Below are 17,294 nucleotides of genomic sequence, written 5' to 3'. Positions count from 1 at the left end.
GAGTCTGCTTGAGGGTGTCTCTCCCATTCCCTCTGTCCCTCCTCCCCACTCGTGCTGTCTCTCTTTCATAATAAATAAATAAAATCCTTAAAAAAATAAAATACAATTCATGCTTGATTGGGTACTAAGGCTCAAGTAAAGAGATGAGCTAAAATGACCTCAAGATTTATAGTTTGAGTCTAGAAAAAGGTGTCAAAAATATGTACACAGAGATAACATTTTCTCCCTCGGAGAATATGATGTGCTTATTTTTATACATACTAAGTTGACATAGAGGGGAAAAAAATCTATAGATAGCAAAAAGCATACAATAAAGAAATGCCAATAAAATAGAAAAGAAGGATATCAGTTTTTTTTTTTGCATTATTGGACTAATTATATTTTCTATTGCACCAGGGCTTTTCATTTCATTTTCTACTATCTATAATATGCTTCATGCTCAGTTTATTAAATTTATGTATATTACATACAAAACGATGTAATAAAACTACTTAAACAACACTGGTCACAAATTAAACCCATTAAATGTTCTTAAAATTTAAATATAAAATAATGCATTTTTTTGGTCTGATTTTTTAAAAAGTTTCCCAATGTTTTAAATAATAATAAAATCTATAAAAATACTTAAATTTAAGTCTATTGTAAACTACAACACTGATGGTTTAATCCATGTCATTATTTTTCTGTTTTGAATTTTATATCTTCTAGGAACTATAAAAATATTTACACGACATTTCCAGGGGTATAGTAATCTTAAAGCACCCCACCTCTCCATTCCATCCCAGCCACAAAAAAAAAAAAAAAAAAAAAAAAAAAAAGTCTCAGGTCAGATCAGGTTATGAATCAGTTTATTCTCATTGACCCTAAATATTTCACATTTAATTCATATTATCAAGCTTAGCTTCCTTTTTATGGTAAACTTCACTTGTTAGATAAATAAGGCTCTTACGTCCTATCCATTTATTTAAGCATTAAGTTATCACATCATATTGTTCACTCCCCCACTCACTAAATGTTGTATGTTTTGGCAACCTTGACCATCCTTGCATAATCAATTTATATATCATAATGATATAGCTACTTGATTTATTATTGTTATTTCAAAAATTACAACTGCCTTATTAATCTTATGCACAGACATCATGTCCTAGGAGATGAGGATACACCTGTGCCTTAAGTTTCACGTGTTAGGGCATTTAGCTAATGCATCATCTTGAAACACGCTACTATTGACTACTATTTCATTACAGGCATGTGTGCTGGTTTCTGACTCAAGACATGGAAAGAGCTGCCTTGCAGTTGGCACAGGTGGAATAAAAGTGTAAGCCTAATCTTGGTATTGGTTGAGCACTGGTGATGCATAAAAGTGCTGCTTCTTCTGGGCCATTTCTAGAGTCATAGATGGGAGAACATATGCCATTTAAGATTATGAATTCATGGGGCGCCTGGGTGGCTCAGTGGGTTAGGGCCTCTGCCTTCGGCTCGGGTCACGATCCCAGGTTGTGGGATCGAGCCCCGAATCGGGCTCTCTGCTCAGCAGGGAGCCTGCTTCCTCCTCTCTCTCTCTGCCTGCCTCTCTGCCTACTTGTGATCTCTGTCTGTCAAATAAATAAATAAATAAAATCTTTAAAAAAAAAAAGATTATGAATTCATGTTCATTTTTCCAGTTCTGTATATAATGTTGATCTATCTTTATTATAAGGGTTTTATTTACCAATAAGTCTTCCTTCCTATAATGGCAATCTCAAAATAAAGGTGGCAACTGAATAAAAGCTGAGAATAGTGTCAAAGAATTAAAAAAAAAAATAAGAGCTGGTTACTGCATTTGTTAATTAGTGAATGTGAAAGAAAAGGATACCAGCGAAACTGCGGGATTATTGTTATGGACAAAATAAAGCGAGGAAGGAAGGATTAGATAGTAAACAAATGGAAAAGGCTGAACCACAATTTACATTATCACAGACAAGGAAGAGAAGTACTTAGGATATTCATAATACGATGCATATGTAAAAGAAGTAGCCAGTAGAGAGACCATGATCTAAGATTCAGAAAAGGGAGTGGTCAAACCTAAGAAATGTGGATATAATGAATTTGAAGAAAAATAAGAAGTAATTGGCTTTATAGAACAAGGTAGACAAATATTGTATAAAGTCACATGTATAAAGATAGAGAAATATGAAATAAAGATGGAAGGAAGAGGAAAGGAAGTTGGGGAAAACTCTGAAAAAATATTTGCGTGCTGATTTGTTTAATAACAAATAAACAAAAGTGTTGTTAAGGAACAGGGTCTGGTTTATGACAGAATAATCAACAGTAATTTTTGTGGTCCAAAATAATCACAGAAAAAAGTTCAAGATGGGGCAGATCTACAACTAAGGTTAGGCACACAATGTATCACTGAAGCCCAAAGGATTACAGATCCTAGATACTCCAGCTGCCTGGCTATGTGGAGTTGAAATCTAACAGATGTTGCTTTGATAACTTTAATGTATTAAGTATATTAATTATTAGGTGTCTTAATGTATAAATAATTTCAGTGTGTCAACTTATTTTTATCAGATTCTCCCTCAGCTTAATATTAAGAGATAAGCAGGTACATCATTCCAGAACCCATTCAGTTCCGGAAGAACCTCTTTAGGAAATGTTTGTGACTGTGCTAATTACATTGGAATTGCGTTGGATTTAGATGTAAATTTTAGCAGACAAATCCCAAAGAACATTTGAACTCTCTTTCAACACTCTGATTCTAAGAGAAGTTGAATAAATGAAAACTGTGAACTTGCTTTCCAAGTTTGTTCTGTAGGGTTAGTTAATTATTGGAAGAATTTGAATCATCAAATGATTCATAGCTGCCAGTGATACAACTGAAACAAAAAAAAAATAAATAAAATAATTCTGTCTACATAGTTTAGTCAGGAGAACTGCTTGTATCCCATAATTGCATTTTTTTTTGGCAATGTTGTTTGGCACATTGTCGATACTTATCAATGTTTGTTAAAGAAATAAATGCCTCCATCCCAAATTCTTTCTGCTAGTCTTCTGTAATACACAATAGCCTTATAGTTTCCAGTTTCTCACTTCCCTTTCTTTCACAATGTAGTCATTGTGCAATTAATAAATGCACTACAATGTAGTGCAATGTAGTGCAATTAATTAATGCACTACAATGTAGTGCATTGAGCAATTAAGGTGCACAGGAGTTTCTGGTAATGACACTTTAAATTAATTTGTACATTCTGTGATAGCTAAATTAATAATAACATTTTCCTGGACAACTAAAGAGTGACCTCTTACCAGAACTTTTATCTGCTGTTGTCATATATTACTGGAAGCTAAGACAATGAAAATAATTAATTTTCCTATCTTTGTCTTTCACAAAAGCAGTTCTGCTTCTGCCAAATTAGCAACTTTTGAGTAACTTTCAAGTCCTAAAATTTAAGCTGCAGTAATCTTTTCTATACTTGCTTTTCAAGATGACTTGTACTAAAAAAAAGTGTAGAAATGCATGTCACCTTCAGGGGCACAATGGTAATCTTGTTTATCCCTATTTTACAGAATTTCTTATATGTAAGACTGAATTTAAATATTTGTAGAAGAAAAATAATAAAGTACTTTCAGCAGCTTTCTACAAATGTAACTTTTTTATCTTCAGATATAATGACTACTCTCTTCTCATAGCATTGCCAAGTCAGATGCTTATTTAGAGGGAAGAAATATCATGATTAAATATTTACTTATTTACCCAATGTATATGAGGTACCTAATAGATAATTTTAATCACTGCTATATCCTTTTTTTTTTCCTATTGGCCCTTTGGATAACTAAAAATATTAACTTTGGTTAACATTTTAAAAAGTTGAACTTCCTATCTAACTGACCCTTTCTTCAGTGCTTCCATCTCACTTAGAGGCAACCCTTTCCTTCCCAGTGTCAGACTAAAACACTGGAGTCATCTTTGACTCCTTCTCTACTCATGTCGGTCATCTAAAATATCAGCCAATCCTGTTGGCTCTAATGAGAATATAATCCAATATTATACCACCTCTTACTACCTGGAGAAAACACTTGTGACAGTCACACATAAGATAGGAGCTGACTGAAATACTGACATTTTATCAGAAGCTTAAAGAACAGTTCATCATATGCCAACAGGGCTCCAGTATAATAACAGTGGATTTTTGCTCAAAGTGCTACAGGGGCAGACCACAAATAAAAAACAGAATGCTTCTGATAGGCTCATCAGTAGACTGGTTACAGCTGAGGAAAGAATTAGCAAATTTGAGAATATGTCAATAGAAAATTCTTTAACTGAAATGCAGAGAGATTTAAAAAAAAAAAGAACAAAATATCCAGGAATTGCAGTTCAGTTTTGATAAATATAACATATATGGATGTGAAATACCAGAAGATAAAGAAAGAAAATGAAGCATAAGAAATATCTGGAGTAAAATGGCTATAAATTTTGTAAAAGTAATGGCAGAAACCATTTACAGATGCAGGAAACTCAACAATTACCAAGTAGGATAAACATTAAAGAATCTACATGTAGGAATGTCATATTCAAACTGCAGAAAACTAAAAGCAGAGGGATAATATTGAAAGAATTCAGAGGGAAAAAAAAACAAAAAGGAAACAATAAAAACAAAACATCTTTCCTGTAGAGAAGCAAGGATAAGAATTGCATCAGACTGTTTATCAGAAACCTTGCAAGAGGGTGGAGTGAAATATTTAAAGTACTGAAAGAGAGAAGTCTAGAATTCTATATGCATCAGAATTTCCCTTCAGGGGTGGTAGAGAAATAAAGATGTTGTAGGACAAATAATCTGAAAGAATTTGTATCACCAGTAGACCTTACCTGAAATGAACATTAAAAGAAATACATCTGGGAGAAAAGGATGACAAAAGTAAATATTATGGGATGAATAATTGTGTTCCATCCAAATTCATATGTGAAGCCCTAATCCTCAATCTTATAGCATATGGAATTGGGCACTTTGGTAGGTAATTAGGTTTAGATATCCTCATAAATGTATTTCCTTCAAGATGGCATGAGTGCCCTTATAAGAAGAAGATAACATGTGAAATCTTTCTCTCCATTAGCATGCATCAAAAAAAGGCCATGTGAGCACACAGGAAGAAGATGGTTATACTGGCACCTTAATCTTTGACTTCTTGGCTTCTGGAGTTGTGAAAAATACATTTCTTTTTAAATCATGCAGTCTATGGTATTTTGTTATAGCAGCCCAGGCAGACTAGGATGATCAGAAACTCAGAACTGAAAGAAAATAAAAGAGTGTTGGAGAAGAAATAAATGAAAGTAAGTAAAGTCTTTTCTTAATGTTAATTGATCTAATTGATAACTTATTCAAGTAATATTAGTAACAATGCATTGGGTGATAATAGCTCTGCATAGGTGAAATGAGTAACAGTGATGTTATAAAGGATGTGAAGGAAGAAGAGGGAGCACTCTTTTTTTTTTTTTTTTTGTTTAAAGATTTTATTTATTTGGCCGAGAGAGACAGCAAGAGAGGGAACACAAGCAGGGGGAGTGGGAGAAGAAGAAGCAAGAAGCAGCCTTCTCACACGAGCAGGGAGCCTGATGCAGGGCTCAATCCCAGGATCCTGAGTTCAAGACCTGAGATGAGGGCAGACACTTAATGACTGAGCCACCTGGGAGCATTCTGAAGACAACTGTGCTACCAGTGAAGCTGAATGGAGCTATTTGAGAGTGGGTTCGTTAAAAATACATATTGCAAACTTTTTAAAAGAGGCATATTTGACATTTTAAGAGAAGAGGGAAATAGAATCATGTAAAACGATGTAAAAACTTAACTTTAAACCAAAGAAGGCAGCAAAAAAAGAGAGATGAAAGTAACAGTGCAATGAATTGAAAATAGTTACAAGCAAAATAGATATTATGATAATAGATGGCATAACCATATCAGTAACTGCATTAAATGTGAATGGTCTAGACATATCAACAAAAACCACAGAGTATCAGTGGTGGCCAGCAAAGCAGACTGAAACTTTTGCAGATAAATCTTTTGGGGAAATTCTTAGGCCCAGCTTTTCAATGACCTCTTAGTTTCTGAGCGTTCTTTGATTCTTGTCTTCTGGTCTTTTGTTGATTTTGTCATTCCTTCAGTGATGTGATTCCGATTCACTCTCTTTTGTTTATTTAACCTGAGGTCTATTTCTGTATCTTCCATGACAATTCCTATCTGAAATAATATTTGTAACTACCCTGGTCTGTGATAAATATAAGTTGACACATTAGAAAAAGAAAAAAAAAAACAAATGTATGTGATAAAATTTTTCCCATAAATAAAATTCTGAATTTAACAATGCATGTAAAGACATGCTTTATTTTGATTGTGTCTCTGAAATATGGTGTCATATTTGGAGAACAAATTTACTTTAGCACAAACAATTGTTTGTTAATCCAACTTGATCCTTCAGCTATATTGGTAATTTTTTTTTCTTTAAGATTACAGTAAAACTCACTTTCATGGTGGTGGAAGATGTTGCTAATGAGAATGAAGTTAGATGGGAAAAAGAAAATAAACTGCTTTAAGAAATGAGGTAAGCAATTAACCTGTAAAAATGGTAGCAACAAATTCACAAAAACATTTACTGTTGAGATCTAATCATTAACTATTCATTAAATGAGGTCAGCAAAACAACTTGAAAACTCTCTCACAGAAAGCAACAAAATCATGCAATAAATTAAAATACAAGGAGACAAACCATAAGAGACTCTTAATCCCAGGAAACAAATTGAGGATTGCTGGAGGTAGGTGAGTAGGGATAGGGTGGCTGGGTGACGGACATTGGGGAGGGTATGTACTATGGTGAGTGCTGTGAATTCTGAAGACTGATGATTCACAGACCTGTACTCCTGAAGCAAATAATACATTATATAGTAATAAAAAATAAAAAATTAATAAAAATTTAAAAATAAAATATTAAAATACAAATCAAGGCAATATAAATAATATAAAACATTGGACAACAGGACTTCTGGAAAGACATACTTAATAAAATGATGTTAATAAAACTTGTTCATTTTAATCACAGATATGTTGCTGTCCATGGTTTATACTAAGACAAGCGTAAATATTGGTAAATTGAATGTGTTACGGTTAAACATACTGAAACTTTAAAATAATTATAATTTGATAGGTTTACAGTTTGTTGAAACTATTGGCCATTTGAAGCAAGTTAACACATCCTTTTTCTCATTAAGATCTTGTTGACCCATGTTCACAGTTTAGTACAAAGCAGGCAGTTTGAATCAATTTAACTGATTGTTGTTGTTACACAAGTAAGAACATAATTTTATAGCAGCTTTTATTCTTGACTTATAATCAAAGCAAAAGTTCACTTTAAAGACTATGGGGCAACAGTTTTGTTCACTAATTAAAATTCTAGCCTTACAAGTTTATAGACTTTAAATAAAGCTATTTACATTCATAAAGAAGGATATTTTTTTCTGAACCAAATTAACATTAGTGCGACCAAGGGAGGGTTAACTCAACACAGACATTTGAGGGTGTTCAGAAAATTGTTAATATTGCTTTTCTTTAAAATTATCTTAAAGGGATCAGATTGCAGGAAGCAATATATATATATATATATATATATATATATATAATTATATATATTTATATATATATGTGTGTGTGTGTGTGTGTATATACATATATATATGTATATATATATATACACATACATACATATAGTTAGATATAAAGTAAACAGGAGCAGTGGAAGGAGTAAATGGAGGCAGAGTCCCAAGTCCTTGAGGGGGATTGACAGAGATGTGAGCTGGAGGCAAAGATGGTGATAAGGAAGTCACAAATTAAAAGTCCCAGGGGCACAACATCCTGACCTTATGGCTTCAAGATCTAGGGGCTGACAGATCAAGAACCACAGGTAGCAATAAGCACTCTACTCTCCCACCTCTGCTCCAGGGTAAACCCTAGATTCATTATAATGCATTTCCATTGCAGGTATACTCCCCCCTCCTTGGAGAAAACCTGCCAGGGTCAAAAACTCCCACTTATAACCTGTGGGAGGAAGTTTCCAAAGGAGTAGGAGCAGCCTCTCTTAGAGAGGACCTCATGGTACCTCCCAGCTCCTCCCAGCCCAGAGAGAGGCAACAAATACCAATCTCAGAACAACCTTTGGACAGGGTCTATCTCCCAGAACCTTCCTGCTTCCCCACCATTAAGATTGTACTTTGCTTTAATAAACTGCTTGTGTTTGCTACTTTCCTTCTGGCTGTCTTTATTCAAGGGTGGATCATCACATAAATCTTTTTGTGGGGAATCCAAGGATGGAGATCTCCATTCACACAATGCAGACTCTTCTACCAGTAGCAGTAATACATTGTCCTGGAGAACCTGAGTTCTTGAGAACTGCTCTTTCTTTGATAATTTAATTTAATATTGGTGCACTATAGAGTAAGAGTTAAATGACCTTGACATATTAATACAATTTATACATGATTTAATTAAAATAGTAAATATGAGCTATTTAGCAAAACTTATGTGAAGAGACAATATTAAAAGATATATTTCTACTTTAATACAGACATTGAATTGGGTGTTTCTTTATTTCCAGGGAATAATCTAAGCGCTTATCATTCAATGACTGTAACTTTCATTTATAGCTATAATACAGAAAGCACATCACATAAAGCTCAAGGCTCCTAGGCTTTTGTGCACAAAAAGAATAGAGTATTTAGAGCATTATTCAATTATTGCCAGCCCTTTTTTCATTTCCTAAGAGTTCTGAACAAATTAGAGTGTTGGACAAATTTATAGTCTTTGACTTTCTTTCCACGTTAAAAATGGCTTGGACATTTAATAAGTTATTGTGTTCTACAATTCTAATTATTTTCTATAGTGATTTTTTGTAATAATATGATGCTATAGATTTACATAGATTATAATATTACATAATATATAGTAATATAAATTATAATATATAATACATATATAACAAATATTTAATATATATTATGTATAATAATATAAAACATAATAATATTATATATAGATAATCACACACAAATCAGAGACTACAAAGTTCATTTTCCTTTTACTTCCTTGCCTTCTTTTTTTTTTAAGATTTTATTTATTTATTTGACAGAGAGAGATCACAAGTAGACAGAGAGGCAGGCAGAGAGAGAGAGAGAGAGAGAGGGAAGCAGGCTCTCTGCTGAGCAGAGAGCCCGATGCGGGACTCAATCCCAGGACCCTGAGATCATGACCTGAGCCGAAGGCAGCGGCTTAACCCACTGAGCCACCCAGGCGCCCCCTTGCCTTAATTTTATTTTGACATTTAAATATATTTTTATATTGTCCACTATTCATTTTGTATTTTGCTTTAACATTTACTCATAACTTTCATTTCTTTCACTATTTGGTTAACATTTGGCTAACATTCGGGCATTAAGCCACCTTAGTACAATCACTCAATTTATACTATATATAAACCAAGTTTTGTTTTACCTGAATAAATTTGACAACAACTGATAAATATCATAAAGTTACCTCCCCAGTTAGCTTTTTGGTGGGAGTTACCTCAGAATTTTTTCTGTTTTTTCTTTCATCTTTGATCTTTCCAGAGGCTATGAAAATTCATACTTCATTAATCTGGTATAAATTAGGGAAGAAAGCGTTCCATCTGTATGGATTTTCTAGTTCTTCAATTTTAATAGTGTTTGTATTTTCTGAATTACGAAATATCTCCAATCTTCAACTATAACTTAAAAGTTTATTGCCTACCTAGCTCAATTACAAACTTTGTATTTTAGTTTTGAAAGCAGTTTCAGTGAACTTCTGTGAGGAATGCAGAGAGAGAAAGTTACTTCGAAAATAACTGTTAGAAACTTTTTTTGGTGTGTTATTTATTCAATACAAAATTGCATTTTACTAAAAATTTATTTAATAATAATATTCTAGCCCTGCTATGAAGAGAACTTACAAAGAAGCAACTCTTTTAGGAAAGCATTCATTAATGGTGTTAAAAAAAAAAAAAGACTATTTCTTCTGTTATTCATTAGTTCCTCCTGCAATTCACTACTAGGAAGGTATAAAAATGGCTACTTTTTCAGGAGGATCCCATTTTCTGCAAATTTTAGAGTGAATAGAAAAGAAGAAAAGAAAGAAGGGAAGTGAGGGAAAGAAGGAGGGAGGGCAGGCAGAAGGGAGGAAAGAAGAAAGTACAAAGGAAGGAAGGAAGGATAGAAGGAAGGAAGGAGAGAAGTCAAGAAGTGAAGGACAATAAGAGAAGAAGCTTATGCTGGAAAATTTTTGGAAAATTCTGGGTCATTTATCTACATTGAAATTTAACAATGTCTGACTTTATCAGAAAGATCTGAGATGAAAGGAAACTGTCATTTTTTATTTAATTCCATATATTTTTTGAACAAAAGGCAACTGTTTCTTTTTGTTTAATTCCACAGAGTTTTTGTGTGATCCACCAGTAAAAAGGAGTGACAAAAACAAAGGCTTACAAACCAGTGGAAGCAGGAGAAACAAAATGTAAGTAAGCAATAGAAAGAGGATCAATTAGGAGAAGGAGTTGGCAGTGTTAGCTGGGGTTTAGAAGATGATGAACCATTACAAGATGGACAGGGATGATAACTGGGCCTCTAAAAACAATTTATGAAAACCAAATATACAGTCTTAAGATAGAATGTGGATTTAAATACCCAGAAGCATCCCCCTTTGTAAGATTTGTAACAAAAATTAATATGAATGGAGTTAACGTTCTAATGGAGTGGTGGACCCAAGAGTCATATCAGTGCTAGCAAAATGGCAGAATTCATATAGCATCAAAGTTGTCCCGTAAAAGCTCCAGTGTCTAATGATGTCTAAAGAAAACATGAAACTCTCTCAGCCACCTGAAGGACAGTGTTACAATAATTAATCAAAAAGAGAAACCACACACCACCCCCCGTTTGATTTAAGCATTTTCCACAGTAGTACGTTTACTAAATATATCTTGTCGAACTCAATGTCATGGAAAGGAAGATCTCATTCAAAGGCAATTTATCTTAACATACCGCAAATGATACTAATTTTTTGTCCATTTGATATGCCTAGGCTGTGCAATAACAATAAAAAAAGTAAGCAATAAGAGTAAGATCAATATAATTATATTACATGTTAGAAGCTGAGAAATGTCATGCAAGAAAAAAAAAAGAAGTAAAGTAAAATAAATAAGGAGAGAAGGCAGGAAGGGAAAACTACTTAGTGGGACACTTACTAATTGTGAAGCTGAAATATAAACAAAGATCTCAAATTGGTGAAGGCATTGGTCACAGACACTGGGGAAGAGTAGCCCAGGCAGAGGGAAGACACTGTAATGACCCTACAAAGGAATTGTATATGATAAGTTTGACAAAGAACAAGGTGGCAAATGTGACCTTGCAGGACAGAGTGAGTGACTTCTGGGAGGGAAAATGGAGGGGTTTTGGCCAAAATGTGAAAATAACTCAGATTTCTCTAACTGTTAGTTTAAGAAGTGTGTTTTGTGTTTGTGTATGGATATGTGTGTATATAGTTATTTATTTAGTTATTTCAGGTAAAATCTAGATACAGATTAAGGCACAGATCTTCAGTGTCGAATTTGATAAGGTTTTGTTGTTGTTGTTTTGCATTTATTTTATGCAGAATTTATTCCTGGGCCATACATTTTTGTTTTTTCAGTTTCTTCTGGAACATCTTTTTCTCCTGTGCAACCTCTTCTGGCTTAGGAATAGTCTGCTCTTTTTCAGTAAGGGTCATCTCTCTGTGGCAGAGAGAGCTCCTGTCTGGGTAAATCCGACTAGGAGCCTGGTAACTTTTACATTGCATCTTTGGGGGCTTTGTTCACCTGGATGTGCTCATGACTAGAGAATTGACATCTAAACCCTTAAGTCCAGCACAACTCTCTGCATTTCCAAGCATGTGCAGTAAAACTTCAGCACTCTTCCTGGGCCACCGTCTTGTGTCCAGACGCTCTGTTTGTCCCAGGAACACCTTCCAACTCTACTGTTGTAGTGACAGAACAGCATAGTGCCTCTGCAAAGTGACGTCTTTCAGGTACTTGGAGACTACTTGGATATGCATACCCCTGAAGGCCTGGGCAGTTTTCTTTCCTTTTCTTTTTCTCTTAATTAATTAATTAACTAATGAATTAATTTACTTGACACAGAGAGAGAGAGAGAGAGCACAAGTAAGGGAAGCGGCAGAAGAGAGGGAGAAGCAGGTTCCCTGTTGAGCAGGGAGCCCATGTGGGACTTAATCCCAGGATCCTGGGATTATGACCTGAGCTGAAGGCAGATGCTCAACAGACTGAGCTGTCCAGGTGCCCCGTTGGCAGTTTCAAATGTCTTTCTAGAGTGAACATGAAGATTTTAACCACTTGATTTGCGTGATTTTGTAGGGTTTCTGGGATGAACTGAAGAGAAAACCATTTTCAGAGATCATGTCAGTCCACTTATGGCAAGAGCCAATATGATAAAGTTTGACAAATATATAAACTGATATAACCGATACCAAAGTCAAAACCCAGAAGAACATTTCTACCATATCAGGTAGTTCCTTAGTGGTTCTAACAACTCCTGCTCCTTACAGGAAGCCAGTGTTCTGATTTTCATCCCCATAATATAATTTTATTTGTTTTTACACCTCATATAAAAGAAATCACACAGAATGTACTTATATACTCTTGTGTTTCTTAGATAAATATTAATAAGTGGTAAATATTCAACCATTAGACAATTTTATTGCTTATAATTTTCAGCTATTATGAATATAGTTGCTAAAAATATTCTTGTGCAAGTCTTTTTATAGACATGCAGACATATTGTGTTTTTAATTAAGTTTTTAAATTTAATTCTAGTATAGTTAACATATATTGTTAGTTTGTTAGTTTTAGATATAGAGGTAGTGAGGACATATCTTGTTTTTATCACAGCTCACTTTATTCACTTCCCAGAATTTTTTTTTTAACAAATTATAGGATTGTGGTAACTCTACATTGAACAAGTTCATCAGTGTCATTTTTCCAACAGCATTGACTCACTTTATGTCTCTGTGTCACCTTTTAGTAATTCTTCTAATATTTTAAACTTTTACATTCTTATTATATGTGTTATGGTGATTTGTGATCAATTTTCTTGGGTGTTATTTACAATATATTGAACAGTGCCTGGATATGACAACAAAATTCATCAATCAATGTTACGTGTGTTCTCTACTCCACTAACTGAACAGTCTCCTGTCTCTTTCCCACTCCTTGGGTTTTCCTATTCCCTAAGACATAATAATATTGAAATTAGGCCACTTAACAACCTTACAATAGCCTCTACACATTCAAGTGAAGGAAAGAGCCACACATCTTTCTCACTTTAAATGAAAGGCTAAAAATGATTCAGCTTAGGGAGGAAGGCATGTCAAATTTAGGCCTCTTGTACCAGTTATCCAAAAGGTAACTTCAAAGCAAAAGTTCTCGAAGGAAGTTAAAAGTGCTATGCCACCGAACACAGGAATGATGAGAAAGTGAAAGTCTTATTGCTGATATGCAGAAATTTTAAGTGGTCTGGATAAAACATCAAAGCAGCCACAACATTCCCTTAAGTCCAAGCCTGACCCAGGGAAATGCCCTAAATTTCTTTAAGTCTCTGAAGGCTGAGAAAGGTGAGAAAGCTGCAGAAAAAAAGCTAGAAGCTGGGAGAGGTTGGGTTACGAGGTTTAAGGAAAGGAGCCGTCTGCATAACTGGGGCAAGGGGAAGCAGCAGGTGCTGATGTAGAAGCTGCAGCAAGTTATCCAGAAGATCTAGTTAAGATAATGTAGGGCGCTTCGCTAGACAAAAGATTTTCAATGTACACAACACAGTCTTCTATTGGAAGATGTCATCTAGGACTTACCTCGCCAGAGAGAAGGCAATGGTTGGGTTTAAAGTTTTGAAGGATAGGCTGACTCTCATGAGAAGCTAATGCAGTTGGTGACTGTAAGTCGAAGCTAATGCTCATTTGCCATTCAGAAAATCCTAGGGCCCTTAGGTGTTATGCTAAATCTATCCTGCCTCTGCTCTACAAATGAAACAATAAAGCCTGTATGCCAGCATACCTGTTTACAAAATGGTTTACTGAATATTTTAAGTCCACTGTCGAGAACTGCTGCTTAGGCAATCAGAGAAATCATTTGTAAAAGGAAGAGTCAACGGATGTGGCAAACCTTATCGTCTTTTTCTCAGAAATTGCTACAACCACCCCTGCCTTCAGCAACCACCGTGATCAGTTAGCAGCCATCAACATTGAGGCAAAACCCTCCATCACCAAAAATTTACAACCCACTGAAATCTCAAAAGATGGTTAATATTTTTTAGCAATAAAGTATTTCCAATTAAGTTATGTATTTTTTTGGAGATAGTACTATCACATACTTAATAGACTACAGTATCATATAAACATAATTTTTTTTTAAGATTTTATTTATTTATTTGTCATAGAGAGAGAAGCGAGAGTGAGCACAGGCAGACAGAGTGGCAGGCAGAGGCAGAGGGAGAAGCAGGCTCGCTGCCAAGCAAGGAGCCCGATGTGGGACTCGATCCCAGGACGCTGGGATCATGACCTGAGCCGAAGGCAGCTGCTTAACCAACTGAGCCACCCAGGCGTCCCCATAATTTTATATGCACTAGGAAGCCAAAAAATTCATTTGACTCACTTTATTGTGATCTTTGCTTTGCTTTATTGTGGTGGTCTGGACCTGGCCCCTCAATATCGCTGAGGTATGCGCGTATATTTTTATTCCTAGGGGTGGAATTCCAAGATCAGAGCATAAGTTGAGAAAGTTACAAGAAACTGTCAAGTCATCTTTCAAAGCTGTAGTACTATTCTATACTATCATCAAGATGTATGAGATTGCAGTTGCTTTAGTTTCTTGAAAATATTTCCTGTTTTAAGTTTTTTTGATTTTAGCTATCATAGTGGGTATGGAATTGTTTGAATTACATGTTATTGTGGTTTTAACTTGCATTTCTCTGAAAGTATTTCATGACTCATGTTGTGCAACTTCTCATATGAATATTGGTTATATGAACTATCAGTTCAGGTCCTCTGTCCCATTTACTCTTCTTATTATTATGATTTTTGGGCGTGTAGACATATATAAAATAGTGAATATTTACATATATATAATGTGTATAAATGTGTATATATAATATATACAAAATATATATATATATTTTTTCAGATATATTACAGCCAATAGTTTCCTATAGCATGAGGCTATCTTTTTATTCTCTTCACAGTTTCTTTTGAAGAGCAAACATTTTTAATTTTGTTGAAGTCCAATCAATGTCTCTTTTGTGTTTAGTGCTTTGTTGTAACCTGAGAAATCTGCTCAATTCAAAACTGTGAGAATTTTGTTCTATGCTTTTCTAAAAGGTTTATAGATTTATCATTTACATTTAGGTCAATAATCCATTTTAGTAAATTTTTTTAAAATAAAAAAGTTATTTTAATTTTTCAGTGTTCCAAGATTCATTATTTATGCACCACACCCAGTGCCCTCCTTAATACCCGCCATCAGGCTCACCCAACCCCCCACCCTCCTCCCTTCCAAAACCCTCAACTTGTTTCTCAGAGTCCACAGTCTCTCATGGTTTGTCTCCCCTCTGATAAATTTTTATACAGTGTGAATCAAGGATTGGGTTTTTGTTTTTGTTTCTGTTTTGTTTGTTTTTGTTATTTCCTATAGAGATATCCAGTTGTTCTTTTTTTTTTCCCCAAAAGTTTTTATTCCAATCTGATGATGCCATCAGCTTCATAAAACAGTTGGCCAAACTTTGGCTAGTCTATTTCTGGATTTTTAATTGTGTTCTATTGATATTTATGCTTTTACTAGAACAAAGCATATTGTTCTGGATTAGGAATTTAGAGTAAGTCCACCAACTTCATTGATCTTTTTCAAGATCATTTTGGCTATTCTAGGCCTTTCGTATTTCCATCTGCATTTTAGAATTACTGTCACTGCTTATTGAGCATTTTGTGCTGAGACTTTTTAGTGATTTTAATGAATCTACAGATCAATTTTGGGAAATTTTACACCTTAACAGTATTCAGCCTGTCAATCCATTATCAAACTCAGAATTATAGAAAACATCCTCTGATTATAAAGAACATGCACAAAAGAACTCAGAGATAAGAGCTTACTGTTAAAGCTACATATGCCTTGGAATAGACTTTGGGTTCTTGCCAATATAGAGTACTAGACTTTCTTTTCTGACAAAAGCAATTATAAGAATGGAAAAATCATATGAGATAACCATTTAGGTCTCAAAAAATAGGCAGTGCAGTATTGTAATCTTTGTGAAAAGTAAAAACTACGAAGTGGATCCCATGATTGCCCTGGTTTCCTACTTGGGGTGACTTTCTTGTCATAACACAGGGAGACATAGCCCAAGTGGAGTAGATGTCTCACTAAGGAAGTGCAGATAATCCGTTCTGAGTTGTGAAGACAACTAAAATTTATAGAGCAATTTATCAGAGAAAATGAGTCTGGGAAGAAGTTGGGAAAAGGGGACAGAAATCTTCATGAGAGTCACCTAGGGACTTTGGAAAATGTGAAAGGCTGAGATGACAGAGTACCTTTAATGCTGGAAATGTTGAACTTCTGGTCCAGCCAGAAGGGAGCCATCTTACTCTGTATCTCAAGTATTGAGTGGAAATCCATGTAAATAAAATCTATGTCTAAAAATAAGGCTAAAGCCTTGGAATAAGAGTCATGCTCTTAAAAATAAATAAATAAATAAATAAATAAATAAATAAATAAATAAAAATAAAAGAGTCATGCTCTTAATGGTAAAAAAAAACAAAAAACTGATAAAAACCAAAGTTAAAGAGGAAGTTCTTTAAAAATCCAGATAGGGGTACCTGGGTGGCTGAGTGGGTGAAGCCTCTGCCTTCAGCTCAGGTCATGGTCCCAGGGTCCTGGGATCAAGTCCCACATTGGGCTCTCTACTCAGTGGGGAGCCTGCTTCCCTTTCTCTCTGCCTGCCTCTCTGCCTACTTGTGGTTTCTCTCTATGAAATAAATAAATAAAATCATTAAAAAAATAAAAATCCAGATAAAAAGATAATTTTTATCTAGAAAACAATATAAATGATGATTCTTATCAGAAATACTGGGTGTTCAAAAAATATGGATTTTTTTGAATGCCAGAAGAAAAAAATCTGTTGAGACAGAATTCTATATTCAGTGAACAAAGTCTATAAATAATGAAAGTAAAAC

General features: G+C 34.5%; 1 protein-coding gene and 1 pseudogene across 1 annotated transcript in view; one reads left to right on the top strand and one right to left on the bottom strand.

Annotated features, from left to right (window-relative positions):
* The window catches only part of LOC125094078 (NADH dehydrogenase [ubiquinone] 1 alpha subcomplex subunit 5-like), an 80,758-nt gene that overhangs the window by 47,877 nt on the left and 15,587 nt on the right, over positions 1-17,294 (bottom strand). The gene's annotated exons all lie outside the window — the stretch shown is intronic.
* Positions 10,628-10,941, top strand: LOC125093831 (ubiquitin-conjugating enzyme E2 variant 1-like; annotated as a pseudogene).

The sequence above is a fragment of the Lutra lutra genome, chromosome 2 (assembly GCF_902655055.1).
Source record: "Lutra lutra chromosome 2, mLutLut1.2, whole genome shotgun sequence".
Lineage (NCBI taxonomy): Eukaryota > Metazoa > Chordata > Mammalia > Carnivora > Mustelidae > Lutra > Lutra lutra.
The sequence above is the reverse complement of the archived record's forward strand: the minus strand, read 5'-3'. Positions and strand labels throughout refer to the sequence as shown.